Source organism: Xyrauchen texanus, chromosome 19 (assembly GCF_025860055.1).
Source record: "Xyrauchen texanus isolate HMW12.3.18 chromosome 19, RBS_HiC_50CHRs, whole genome shotgun sequence".
Classification (NCBI taxonomy): domain Eukaryota; kingdom Metazoa; phylum Chordata; class Actinopteri; order Cypriniformes; family Catostomidae; genus Xyrauchen; species Xyrauchen texanus.
This window is the reverse complement of record NC_068294.1, coordinates 12,205,033-12,220,452: the sequence shown is the minus strand read 5'-3', so window position 1 is coordinate 12,220,452 and position 15,420 is coordinate 12,205,033.

Below are 15,420 nucleotides of genomic sequence, written 5' to 3'. Positions count from 1 at the left end.
CTCCAGGAGGAAATTCTTTAATGCCAAATAATTAATTTCCAGAATCAAAAACTGGGTTTCCAAACAGAAATGTCTGTCGGAAACAACCCCAATGAACACAGGAGTTTGCTTGAATTTATTACATAACCATGCTTTGTCGTTCGAATTACCCAGTTCAAAATGCCCTTCAGCTGCTGCCAAGCCGAATGCATGGCTCTTGCCTGCAGCGTGACCTGTAAACACTAGATGGCATGCTTGGCTTACTTTTGGCAACTGCCCCAGAACCAGCGGCACAGCGGAGGTAGGCCTTTGCTCCTACAATATTGTGGCTGGTTGAAAGGAATTGGATCATGTTTATGCCTTTATTGTTATTAAGCATAAAAGATGAGTGCCCTGAAATGTATCTACAGCAGGGACACTGACAGAATAAACATTTTCACTGGTATTTTGAATGGGGAAAAATGTATGAACATTGGGGGGAATTTTTATTTGAGAAAACTGGTTCAACACAATTGCCCCAACATTCTTTATGGGGGGACAAGGTGTGGTGCTTATGTTCACTGTGTGTGCTTGATGAACATTGAATTCTGTTATGCATGCCTCAAGACCCTTGGTCATGGAGAGAGAGGCTGAATTCGGAATTGTTTTTTTTTTGTTGTTCGCTCCCCAGCTCAAGCTGTGAGGAAATACTGAACTATATTCTGGCTGTTGGGTGTTCGACGTGTGAAAAACGGCGAACTCAACCGATGTTGTCCGGAGGGAAAACAGGAACGACACTGATATGTTTGTGTGGTCCGGTTTTGAATGGGGACTCACCCTTCGTTTCACTGCAAGTCTGTCAGGCTTTATCCAAGCCATTATCTGTATTTGTATCTGTTCATATGACAAATTATCTGTCTCTGTATTTGGATAGAACCAGGTTTGGGCGGGGCTTAAACCGGAAGTGCGTCAAAACTAAATGAAATGCCCATTTTTAAATACTCTTACGTTTATAGTTTCTATTAATAAAATATGCCTTGTATATGCCTTTTCATAATAATAGCCTAATCCAGGTATTTCTGATATTACTAAACTAATTTTCAATTCAACTCAATTTTTTATTTGTTTGTGCATGTATAACAACTTTATTCTGAAGGCAAAGGGTGTCAAGCAAAATGTGAAATGTCAAGCACACATTTTGCTGTGAATAATAAATACAAATTCAAAGATTAAAAGAAATTAAAATAAAATCAATATAGCATGCAAACAGGTGAATATCCAGTAAGTCTATCAGAAATGTCTACAATAAGATGCCATTATTTAGTTAAATAATAATAATAATGTTAAATTGATATAGCACCTTGCCAGAGGTACGACAGTTTAAAGAAGAAGAACAAAAAATTTAGCATGTTTCAGTTTTTCATTTTACATTAGGAGGAATATTCCTAAAATATATAATATTCCTCTATGGAACATTTAAACCTTTATGGAGCATTTTAACTTTTTTTCGGAAAAAATCCTTAACCAGATAATTTCCTTAATTGCTGATGCGGACATAATTTTGGGCAACTTTAAATGATGCATTGATGGGCTCCAACGTAAAATCATCTCTTCAGTTAAGGAGTTTAACTTAACACTCAGGTCTAGGCTATGACATATTTTAATATATATAAGTGTATATGATGTTGTATCTTAATGGTACAGACACGAACATTTAACAGAGACCGCAAACGGAGTCGAGACCGCACCCATCCGATTTGAAATCACAACGTGATTAATAGGTTTACACTTTAGACATATTGGCTGCACAGATTCATAAATTCTTTTTCATTTTGGATATGTTTTTATAAAATGTCGCTTTATCCTTGTGCCTCTTGGATAATAAATCAAACAAATATTTTTTATATTATTCGTATGAATCCGCTATTCATTTTTATGTAATTATTTGTGCCTTTCCTAATAAGGTAATCGGCTTCGGGACATCCCTACTCGCTTCAGTTGTAAAAGGGGCCGGTCAAACATCCAAATCCCATGTGGATGAATGACAACCCCAATCCTTCTGAGGGGGTGCAAAATTCATGTCAGGCAACTTATGTGCTCTCTAGTGGAATGTGGTGAAGAAACTGAACGTGAACACACTGGAGCTACAGTGGGCTTTTCTCTCTCTCTGCGAGGAAGCATCTGCTGGAATGTGTCAGTGTGCTGTTTCACAGCACTGAATTTTTCCACCATTGACTGGACTGCATCAACGAACAGTCCAGATTGTGACACAGGGGTGTTCATTAGAAAGGCCTTGTCCTTGTCATGGATGTCTGTGAGCGTAAACCACAGATTGCATTTTGCCCCACGAGGCCCGCCGTATTCCGACCAACAGCATGAGCAATATGTTTGGTAGCTCTTAGCGCCAAACAGAATCTCAATTCCATGATGGCTTCAGCATCAAGTCCAGTTCCCTTATCTAAATCCCTCATAAAATTGACCTGGAAGGTTTGCAAAGCTGAAACAGCCTAGCCCGAAGCCTGGTAGGCCTTGTTCAGCAAGGTGGTCTCTGAAGAAGGAGAGAGATGGGGAGCCAGCATCTCTTCCATCACCGGGAACGAAGTATATCCTCAGCACAGTAGAAAACCTTTGTGCGGGCCTCAGGGCTAGGACACAAATGCCCACGTGTTAGCCGAATCCGGGGAGAGTGACAGAGAAAGCTGAAGATCGGCCTGCTGCTCAGCTCCCATCTCCTCTGCATCCATGCCGGCCTCCCACGAGTCACTCAGATGTTTACCGCTGGCAGACACGCAGCCTGCACCAGCACATGGCTTGACTCGACATGGCCAATTTCCGAAGGAGGCAAGCCTTTCATGGAGTGTCCTGACATACATTAAATTGCACTGTGGGCAGTCTGAACCCTCCAACGTGTGGGAATCTTCACGATGAACTACCTGCATGGAGGTAAGAACTTCTTGTTCTAAATTCCATCCTGTGTTGCCACTGAAAAATAAAGATCCTCACTTCATCGGGAGTCATGGTATAACACGGGCCAGACGAGATTGTACACTGAAGAACAGAAAATCGGACTCGATGGCACCAAAGTGAGTGCTTTTATGGAGCCCGTGTCGCAGCTCCCTAGGAGTATCGCTTAAGCACCACCAGCCAATAAATTGGAATTATTGTGCAACGGCTCCAGACCACGTGACACTAGGAGCATGTCCCAGTGCAAATAGTTGAAACCTGAGCTGCGTAAGGGAACTAACAATTTTTGGGACGAGTGTTTTAGAAAGTAACTTGAAAGTAAATAAATTAGTAATGTGATTACTTTTCAATGAAGTAATCAGTAAAGTAATCTGATATAATTTTAGAGAAGTAGTTAGTAATTTGATGTGGATTACTTTTTTAGTAACTGATGAAGAGTTATAAAAGCATGACAAAGCTTTGACAAACATATCTGCAAACTGTCACACCACACAGAGCAGAACTGCTTCCCTCTGTCTTTTGAAGCTTCTGTACAGTAGCACCAGCACACTCTTCTGAGCAGTAATAGAGAAGATGATGCCACCTAAAATCATTAAGATGTAATGGTTGGTGTCTCTCAGGAGGACATTAGTGAACTGGAGTATTTGTGCAGGACCTATCTGTGCTTGCACATACAGGAGAGTGTGAGAGAGAGAGAGAGAGAGAGAGAGAGAGAGAGAGAGAGAGAGAGAGAGAGAGAGAGAGAGAGAGGGGTAAAGGAGGACACAGTCCTGAGAGAGAGGAAATTATGTCATTTCATGACCCATGTGTTCTGTTATGGAAAGACCTTGGGCATTCTGTATGTGTGTGCTTTTATGTGTTAGAGAGTCTGTTTTAAATGTGAGGCAGTGATGAATCAGAGGTGAAATGGGATACCAGTAATAATGGTCAGAACAACATGATAACAGATTACAGTGAAATGGCTTCATGATGCAGTAGCCAGAAAGACCAGTGCCCCTTTCTGCCTCTCCATGGGAACAGTTTGTCCACTTTTCCATTTGTGGTACTAGGTAAACATCGTACAATAATGGTGTTCTTGTAACAAAAAGCCAATCCCAAAATAGAGATAGAGATTTTAAATATTTTTTAGAGACAACATTTTTTCTGAATACAGTATTTTTTATTTTATTTTGCACTATTATTTACATGGGTGTTTCACCAAATATTCTTACATACATCAGGTCTTCTGCGACCAGACAAATGTCGATCACAAATGGATATACAAACACCCAGATGGTGTAAAATTTTCAAGACAATAAGAAAATAAAAGAACACCATATATTCTGTTGTATTTTGATGTTTTATTTTTCATACTGTATATCAAAGAGATGATGCAACAAAGGATACGCTGAAATTGTATGAGACGCAACTGAATGTCAAACACATATTGAGCTACACTTAACACATAAGCATCTTCTCATCTTATTTAGACTAAATAGACTACTTACAGAATTTCAGTAGTACACCCAAATGACAATAGTCATATTATACTGTTCATGTGTTTTACTTGATATAGTTACTTGATACTTCCACTTTGCTTCTTCATCAAATAGAAATGTCAAATGTAAATCAAGTCAATCACTGACACATCAGTGCCACCTTGAGTAACAAACTGCATGTATAATACATATGTATCACACATGGGATACTGCAATTCAGGTCTGTTGGCCTCCTTGCTAAAACAAAAGCAGCAATATTTAGATAATGCTTATGATAGGAGAAAGTGTTGTAACATCAAATTAAAAACATCACTTTTAATATGAATTGCGCCTCCATTTGCATTATTGTTTTACTTTATATTACTTGTTTATACTGTATAACTGTTCATGTTGTAAGCTGTTAAGCTTTGACAAGAGAGAGATAGGGAGAGGGAGAGAATGTCAATATTGATACAAATATGACATGGTGAATGTCATCAAAATTAAACAATAACAGAAAGAAATAATTTTGAATGTGTTTGGCATGCTGTGCACTGACCATATCGTCACTCTTAATGCCCCAATGGACACATTTCCCAGTTCAATTGCTTAATTTATATCATTCTTTGATGTGGTTGTGCTCTGGTTCTTTAGTTGCATAAACCTCAAGTTGTAACATTTGAGTAGAATTTAGAGAAAAGATATGCGAGAATCAGAAAAAAAGCACAAGGCCATGCAGATTCTTTATTTGAAGTCCTTTTGAATTTCTGTCTTCCAAACACATTGCCCTTTCAGGTAATTTTCAGACCCATTTTAGTGGATTATGCAGATGAATATGTAGACCACTTCTGAGTGATAAAAACACAATTACCTTGGAATATGTGACCTATTTTATGCTGTCAGCCAATCAAAATGCAGAGCTGCAGCATAGCAGCATGGGTCTAACTAGTAACTGACAGACAGGCAGCTCCTTTATGCTGTGTCACTGTGCATGTTACACTGAATTTGAGTGGCATATAGATCTGGATCACTGATATACTCAGCTTTCATTTTTTTTCATGGAGACATTTAGGGCCCCGATATCTCTGGTGGAGGACAGCTAACAAAATGCTCCCAGTCTCTGGCACTTTATGATGTGACTGGTGCAAGACAGTTACCCATATTTCTCTGTAGAGCTGCTTCCAATTACAGGGCTGCTTAGAGCCCAGTCACAAAGATGAGAGAAAGACTACATCCTGACAGTATGACAAATGCCAAGAGCACAGAGGCTGTGTAACTGGTCTCTTTGTGGCCCTTTTACAAAATAGCTTCAATTCTACTATCAGGCCAAATGAGGGCATGCTAGTGCGTGCCGAGACCAGTTGCGTTCCCACTGTCACTTCCGGGGCTTCATCGTGCCTCCTCGGGGCCAACTGCTAAACATAGATTACCCTTGGGCCAAAGAAGGCCAACTGGGGATTGAGGCGGGGTCAACGTCAAAGGTGGAGTTTTGCTGAGTCAGGTATCACTTTCCATCAAGCAAAGACCAAAACAGTGTGGTGGTGGTGTAGTGGCTAAAGCACATAACTGATAATCAGAAGGTTGCTGGTTCGATCCCCAAAGCCACCACCATTGTGTCCTTGAGTAAGGCACTTGCATCTCCAGGTTGCTCCGGGGGGACTGTCCCTGTAATAAGTGCACTGAAAGTCGCTTTGGATAAAAACGTCTGCAAAATGCATAAATGTAATGAAATGCAAAATAAGCATACAAACAGAAGCTCTAGTCTCCACCATGTTAATTTTGAGGGCTATCTAGTCTCAAGAGTCTGATGATCATTGTTGACAACTTAGCGACTTTGTCGCTATTTTTAGCGACTTTTCAGACCCCTTTAGCTACATTTTTTCCAAAAAGCGACTAGCGACAAATCTAGCAACTTTTTGGACAAACCTTAGCAACTTTCCAAATTCCAAATATCGCCAGTACTGCAAGCGTGAGGTCTTACTTCCCTGCTGCGTCTGCTCTGTTCAGTGAGCGGCTGAGAGGAGCAGCACATTCCGTTGACTGCACGCCAGCGGACATAGACATGAATGAGCTGCGCATGTGCACGCTGTGTTAGCAGGAACCAATCCGTGATCACATAGCAGCTGCCTTCTCCTTTGTTTTAATTCAAAACATTTAATTTGACCATTTTTTCTTGGCATGCGCTTATATTCACTACTAATCAGAGTTTTAGTTCATTCCGGTTCGGTTTCTGAACTCTCCGACTTCAGATCATATATTTACAGACTCTATACATTTTACTTAATCAAACACAACAATAAACCTTCTTCAAACTCATAAACATGTAACGTTAGCTAAGTTCCGTTCCGTTCCGTTGTCTAACAGAAAATATGTAATTGAGAACTGTTTTACTGGACATTCGGCTATATACTTATATAAAAACAGTATGAGCACGGTTTAGGGGAGATAACCGTTATTATAAACTGAAGTAGGCTACAGTACCAACAAATTAGGCAGAATGCAAATACGACGCGATGACGTCATTAATAAGCTAATGACGCATGACGTCATCTGGCGACATTTAGCTACTTTTCGAGCAGGCTTTAGCTACTTTCCATTGAAAATAGTTGGCAACACTGCTGATGATCCACTTTGATCTTCCCTCTTGCTTGTGAGTATACACAATTAGGGAACATGAATAGAGAAGTTTGATTCACATATCTCCTTTTATGCTTCTCTTTTTATTGGGCTGAAATTTATATCTAATCCACAGAAAACATCAAGAACATAGCCAGGAGCTTTAGGTACATGAGAGCACCATGAAAGCTCCATGCAGCCTAACAGTAAACTCTAGATACCATTTTTGTTGTCACATTTCATTTTCCTCTATGTCTTTCTTTTTAGGGAATCAGTAAATGCTTTTCCCATATTTTAGAAAGCAGAGAGCAAAACAGTAGATCCAGACTAGACAAACAATTTTCTTTATTGATGTAATGTTCATAACAATGTCCATTTGGTTTTTATGGTCCTTCTACTAAATCAGAAGTGAAGTAAAGAGAGCTGTGTAGGGGTGAGACATGGGACCAGTGAGATATGAGGACATATCATAATAGCTTTCTTGAGCCTTTAAACTTATGAACATCCATGATGTCCTCTTTCTGTAAAAGAGCCGAATGACTATAGCATGAATTCCTTGTCCTTTCCCATGGTTTATTCCTCACTGTGATAGCTAGGCTTTTTTTTTTTTTTTTTACAATGGTAAATATTTCATATACTGTTTGAGGTAATGTGCAGGAGGGAAGCATATAGATGCAAACAGATGTTTAGGTTTGCATCCTTCAAAAGGTGCACGGGTATTAAAAGGGAGCAGCACTGATTAAATCCATTCGAAAGACTTTCTGCCTGATGTTGCCGAACAAATGAGACCAATGTACAGCAAATGTACACTATTATATCATCTCTGGTTGGTCATCTGGAGCTCAAAGTCCCTTTCAAGGCAAGTCAGTCCAGTTGGCTGCCATCTTGTCAACAATTAACATAAAAGTACAGCTCCTATCTACTCGAATGGGGAAAGACAGAAATCTACAAAATCGGCTGGTCAAGATTACGATCAATGAACATTTTTCAAATCAGCAGTAAAATTCAACAACAATGGTTTCATAAACTGTGCTTCTTTAGCTCAGATCATGCTAAAAAACTACATTTTTCAGGCTGGTTATGCTAATGCACATTCTGGAGTTGATTGACATGTGATGTCTGTATCTAAAAGGTGATCGGCTCTTTTACCTGTAAGGCAGGATTTCTTTTCTACATCTGTTGGCCATTCATTTCAGTAGAAGTGGTCAGTCTCTAAGTAGTCTCAGACTGATCAAACAGACTGATCACACTGTAAATTTGGCGACAGTAGATTGAAAGTTCAGCTGCTGAAATCGGTCTGTGCTTACTGAAATTCGAACCACTGCCAAAAGTGGCCGAAACTGAAAGTGTTGTTGAGGTGAAATGTCCACATTGTGGCATCAAAAGAGAGTTTTATTTTTAGTTGTAAATGATGTATAACAGTCAACAAGAATGTATGTTGAGGAAGGGTTTCTACAGCCCTTACTTCATTGTACCCAAGAAAGGCGGCGGCTTACGACCAATCCTGGACTTGCGAGTTTTCAATCGGGCCTTGTTAAAACTCCCGTTCAAAATGCTTACGCAGAGAAATATTCTGGCTGGCGTTCTGCATCTAGATTGGTTCGCAGCGGTGGATCTGAAGGACTCTTACTTCCACGTCTCAATTCTGCCACGACACCGACCCTTCCTACGGTTCGCGTTCGACGGCCAGGCGTTTCAGTACAAAGTCCTCCCCTTCGGCCTGTCTCTGTCCCCTCGCATCTTCACGAAAGTCGCAGAGTAGCCGGCATCCGCATTCTCAACTACCTCGACGACTGGCTCATCCTAGCACACTCTCAAGAGTTACTATGCACACAAAGAGACCAGGTGCTCCGGCACCTCAGCCGCTTGGGGCTTCAGGTCATCTGGGAAAAGAGCATCTCTTTTCTCGGGTTGGAGTTAGACTCAGTCTCAATGACAGCACGTCTCACGAGCAAGCGTGCTCAGTCGGTGCTGGACTGCCTCGCTTCCTTCAAGCCAGGCACAGTGGTCCCTCTAAAACTTTTCCAGAGGCTCCTGGGGCATATGAGCGTCCTCAGCGGCGGTCGGCGCGCTGGGGTTGATGCATATGAGACCACTCCAGCACTGGCTCCAGACTCGAGTCCCGAGACAAGCATGGCACCGCGGCACGCATCGGGTAAGGATCACCCCGCCTGCCTCAGAACACTCCGACCCTGGACAGACCTCTGCTTTTACGGGCAGGAGTGCCCCTGCAGCAGGTGTCCCGATGCGTCCTGGTCACAACCGGCGCCTCCGGTCGGGTGGGGTGCCGTGTGCAGCGGGCACGCAGCAGCGGGCCATTGGAAAGGGGCCCGCTGCGTTGGCACATCAATTGCCTGGAGTTGCTGACCGTCCTTCTTGCTCTCAGGAAGTTCCTCCCGTTAGTTCGGGACAAACATGTCCTCGTGAGATCGGACAGCACCACGGTGGTGGCGTACATAAATCGCCAAGGCGTGTACGCTCCGCCACATGTCACAACTTCGCCCGCCGTCTCCTCCTCAAGTCAGCTGCGTGCCACTCACATCCCCGGCAAGCTCAGCGTCCTAGCGGACGCGCTATCACAACAACGCCTGCCCGGCGGGAGTGGAGGCTTCACCCCAGTCGGTCCAGCTGATTTGGGAGCGGTTTGGCAAGGCCCAGGTAGACCTGTTAGCCGCCCAGGAAACCTCCCACTGCCCGCTCTGAGTGCGCCCTAACAGAGGCTCCCCTCGGGACAGATGCGCTGTCACACAGCTGGCCCTCGGGGCTGCGCAAGTACGCATTTCCCCCAGTGAGCCTTCTTGCACCGGTGCTGTGCAAGGTCAGGGAGGACGAGGAGCAAGTCACGTTGGTGGCCCCCTACTGGCCCACTCGGACTTGGTTCTCGGAACTCAGGCTCCTCGCGACAGCTCCTCCCTGGCGAATTCCCCTGAGAAAGGACCTCCTCTCTCAGAGACGGGGCACGCTCTGGCACCCGCGCCCAGACCTCTGGAACCTCCACGTCTGGTCCCTGGACGGGATGCAGAAGAGCTAGCCGGCTTACCGGCGACCGTTGTGAATACCATCAACCAAGCCAGAGCCCCCTCTACCAGGCACCTTTACGCCCTAAAGTGGCGCTTGTTCGCAGATTGGTGTTCTTCCTGAGCCGAAGACCCACAGAGATGCGCGATTAGGTCAGTGCTTCTGTTCCTACAGGAGAGGCTGGACAGGAGACTGTCCCCGTCCACCCTCAAGGTGTATGTTGCCGCTATCGCCGCCCACCACGATCCTGTAGACTGCAAGTCTTTGGGTAAGCACGGCATGATCCTCAGGTTCCTGAGAGGCGCCCGGAGGTTGAATCCCTCCCGGCCAGGCCTAGTTCCCTCCTGGGATCTCTCGGTAGTCTTGGCAGGACTCCAGAGACCTCCCTTCGAGCCGCTCGAATCAGTTGGACTCAGGGCCCTCTCTCTTAAGACGGCCCTGCTGATCGCGCTCACCTCCATTAAGAGGGTCGGGGACCTGCAAGCGTTCTCTGTCAGCGACACTTGCTTGGAGTTCGGTCCGGCAGATACGTCTGTGATCCTAAGACCACGACTGGGCTATGTGCCCAAGGTTCCTACCACACCATTCCGAGATCAGGTAGTGAACCTGCAAGTGCTGCCCTGGGAGGAGGCAGACCCAGCCCTTTTGTTGCTGTGTCCAGTGCGCGCCCTGCGCATTTACCTGGACCGCACACAGAGCACCAGACGCTCTGAGCAGCTCTTTGTCTGCTTTGGGGGACGGCAGAAAGGGAATGCCGTCACCAAACAGAGGCTCGCCCACTGGGTTGTCGATGCCATCACACTGGCTTATCACACCCAGGCCGTGCCCCTACCCTTACGGGTCTGAGCTCACTCAACAAGGGGTGTTGCGTCCTCGTGGGCACTGACCAAGGGCACCTCCCTAGCAGACATCTGTAGAGCCGCGGGTTGGGCAACACCCAACACCTTCGCGAGGTTTTACAACCTCCGCGTTGAGTCGGTTAGCGTCTCGTGTTTTCTCAGGTCCGAGCCCGTGAGAACTTCGGTAACACGTAGACCAACCGGCCGGGTGGATCAGCTATGCCCAGCGCCCTTTCCTGACGTCAAGGTAAAGTAGTGCGCCTTCTTCCCAGGGCGCCCCACTCCGAGTCGGGCCCCTGGTTGATTCCTCCCCAGCCCTCCGGGTTCGCGGTTCAGCGGAGGAACTCGCTGACCCAAGCCACTGTGGGTACCCTGATGGCCACCCCATACTGGTATAGGGGCTCCACAGGTAAAATAAGAAGGCCTCCTGTTCGGACTCCCCCTGTGTGTAATTCCACGGTTCTGTCCCCTTACGAGCGGACCCCCGTGTCTCCCTTAGGCAGTTACAGCTGCCTCGGTCGCCGTGCTGTAGCAACTCCCCTTTCGAGGCTGGATCTACCACCGCACCATACTTTCCACACGAGCCCTAAGGCGGCCGTGTGGCGTGTCTACCACTTTTCCTCCCCAAGAAAAAGGGCAGGTGTGGTCTCCGCGAGGGTCTGGGTAAGACCCCTTCCCTATATGCGTGTAAGGGCCCGGCTGTGATTGCTCTATCGCGAGAAACATAGAGAGAAAAGAGGCCCAGCCAGGCTGGCCCGTTCCCATGTTGGCAAACATCGCCTTGTTCCCTCCCAGGGTAACTAGAAGGACTCCGATGTTCTTATGGGGCACTGGGAAGAGTGCGTGCAGCCAGGTACAGGCGATGCGTGGCACTGGATGAAATCCCTGCCCGCCTCTGTATCGGGCGGTCCACGTACAAGTTTCAGCGCATGGCAAGATTGGAATGGGTCCCCTAGTGTCGCTTCTCCGACACAACGTGGAGAGAGCGACAGAAGGAGAACGTTTGGTTACGTATGTAACCTCCGTTCCCCGAGGGAGGAACGACACGTTGTGTCTTTCCTCCGCCATGTCACTGAACCGAGCCACTGTTGTGGCCGGACCATTTCCGGCTCCTCAGAAAAATCCTGAATGAACTCCCGTATTTGCCCCGCTTAAATACCCGTATGTCCGGGGGCGGGGTATGCAAATACCGACTGCCAACTCCCATTGGCCCTTTTCAATAAGATCAGAGGTGAATATCGGCGCTCAAGAGAGACCCCTAGTGTCGCTTCTCCGACACAACGTGTCGTTTCCTCCCTCGGGGAACGGAGGTTACATACGTAACCAAACGTTTGTTTCAGCTCATAATTGCACAAATTGATCCCTATATCCAGGGCTGGAGTGGTAATCTGGCATACCGGGCATTTTCCTTGCACTTTGGGGCCCATCATGGGTGGTCTAGCCATCAGGAGAACTGGACTAGCCGGTGGGCCACCTGCAAAATGGGCCGTGATAAGATGAAATGAGCTGCCGTGTTATGCAGAATGGGACACAAAACAGCACACGCGATATAACGATACATATACATATACAGCAAACCCCCTGCTCAACAACTTTTGGGCCAGTTGCAATGTAAAATCCCATGACAATTTCTCTTCCCAGTCTGCCCCAGTCTGTATCAATACTTGAAGAGCTGTAAGAATCAAACATTAAGAGCCAATGTGTTTTCAAATATTTCAATATCAGAGAAAGCTGTAGGGCAGAATGAACTGGCAATGCATTCAGTGAGAAGGTTAAAATGTTTTATTACCAATTAGAATTGTATTTAATAAACACCGTAGCATCTGAACAACAGTAGATGTCACTAATTCTAGGAAAATTGAATATTTCTGAAAATTAGAGAATACATGTTTACAATGCAACATAGTGCTTTTTTGATTTTTGGCATTCTTAAAATGCAACAGTCAACATTATTTCTACAGACATTTAGTCAATCAATGTACATGTACAGTACGTATGTGATAATTATAGATAATTCATTACAAATTGGTCCATGATCAGTGCTGTTGACTGGGGCTGCATAACAAGGCACATTGCAAGTAGAAGTCTGTGCAAATGCTGTTTACAACAGTATCAACATGGACACTTTCTCCCATCATGCTGGCATATCTGAAAATGGAAACACAAATTTTCAGCTGCAGTGTCCATATGATCTGTGATGTTTTCCCTTTTTCAGTGCACTGCTACTGGCAATAAATGCCAAGGAAGTTCCAATATTAACAATTTGCTTCCTCTTATTGGGTTGTATTGACAGGCTAAAATAAGGGAAGAACTGCACTTGACAGTGCATTAAGGTAGTCATTTTTCAACGAATTAAGACATACCCAACTGTCAACAAGTCACAGATAGTTTACAGTGCAGTGTGGGGGAAATGACTGGACATTTATTGCCATCAAGTGGGGTTGTATTTCACCAATGTACCTCAATACACAAAGCTGCCTCTGCATGAGACCACTGCAGCAAGAGATTTCCCAGAAGCCTCTATACTCTTGGACTGTCACATTGCAGACTGCTCTTGTGACTAAGGACATACATTTTCTTAAACAACTCATGAAATCAGCTTTGCATGAAACGGATATATTGTCTCCAGTTGCTTTAAAAGGTCAACCATTAATGGGTTTCATTGAGTGGCTTTTCTTTCTATTGTTTCTGATCTCACTCTGTTATCTAATGCCCAGAGGAAATGAATACTGCCATTAAGTCACATGTATGCGTTGCAGTACTGAACAAAGCAGGATACTATGTGCCAAAGCTGACCTACCAAAACTGGGATAGCCAGTGACGTGGGCATCATCAAAAATACTTTTTATGCAGAGTACTTTGCCGCACACAGTATACATTTTATTAAACGTTTTTTGGGATCTACGGTCAACAGAATTTCAATTTTTTGCCTTCATAAACTTTCTTTAAAATGTAATAACGTTACAACTGGTGTAATCACTTAGGCTAGAAATAATGTTAACCAGTAGCCAAACCGCTGTTTAAGCAATGTTTTAAGCTTCTTTTTTAGGTAGTATTGGTCTCTCTCTGCTGGTAGTGTAAGGAGGGCAGAGAAATATTGTCAGCCTGCAATAAAAGCAGCATGCTTGAGTATTTTTATACAGCTAAAATAAATGGAAATGGATAGTACCGGAAGCCTTCCACATACTGTCCAAGTTGCACCCATTCTAACATTGAAATTATGGTGTATGGTCAGTCTTTGAAAGCAGTAAAAGCCAACCAAAGTAGTAACGCACTTCAAAAGGGAGAATAGTTCACCTCAAAATGATAAATCTGCCATAATTTACTCACCCTAATGTCACTCAAACCTGTATTACAGTGCATTCTTTTTCCAGGGAACTCCAAAGGTGACATTTTTAAAAGTCTTTAGTTGCCATTTAGTGAAAGCAAATAATGACTCTGGTCCGTCAACCACGGAGAAAAGAAAGACAAAAAGAAAAGAAAAAGACCTGTATTGACGTAGCCACCATATTTTATTTTAGAGTGAATAGTGACTTACCTTTTGTTCTGTTCATTAATTTTCCTGCAACGTGCTTCTGAAGCATGGCTTCAGAAGACTTGGAATATAGTGCATGTGTAACAAGGATGGTGGTCACAGGAGCAGGATCTAAACGCATCTTAAAAGTATTTTATAAAATAAACAAAGTACAGATTAACGGGGTAAACACAGGACAAAAGAAACATCCACGATGGGGGGAAAACACAGGAATAGATCAAACATGAACAATGGGAACTGGTCAAGAACAAGAGGTCAAAATACATAATAACTGACAAAGACTAAGCAAACAACAGGGCAATAAATACACAATGGATAATGAGGTAAATGAAACACAGGTGAGAAACAATGGGGAACAGCTGGAAGTGGTCAGAGTGGGGGATTATGGGAAGTGTAGTCCAGGTGGAACAGATGACAGAGGCAAAACACAGAGCAAACAACAGTGAATCACAACAGCATGATCAGTTACTAACTGTCATATCAGTTACTTTTACTCTGCTTTATGTTTTTTTTTGTCCTTTTGTCCAGCACAAAGTCACTATTCGTTTTCATTATATGGCGAATAAACTTTGTGAATTCTTTTCAAATATCTCATTTTGTGTTCCAGAAATACAGAAAGTCATGTGGGTTTGGATATACAATTAAAATATGACAGAATCTATGGAGTTACTTTGAAATTCAATTTAGAATTAATACCTGTAAATAACATCTTGCGTTTAACTTCCACTGTTCTACACTGAGATCTCCTCTGACTCACTGAACTTCATGCAGCTATGCACTGGTGTGATGTATCGACACATCAACAGTAACAACATTTTTACAGAAACCATAAAACAAACAACTTGCAAGTAAAGCGCCGCTGTACTTCTCCATTTTATGAAGCTTCTTCATCGGAAAGCATGAGTGTCAAAGTAATGAGGTGGAAATTCAACATTGCATCTCCTCACTGTTGTATGGGTGAGGTGTGACATTTTTCTGTTCCCATTGACCCATGATTCACACTGTATCACTGCAGTGCAGAGAACATGGATGA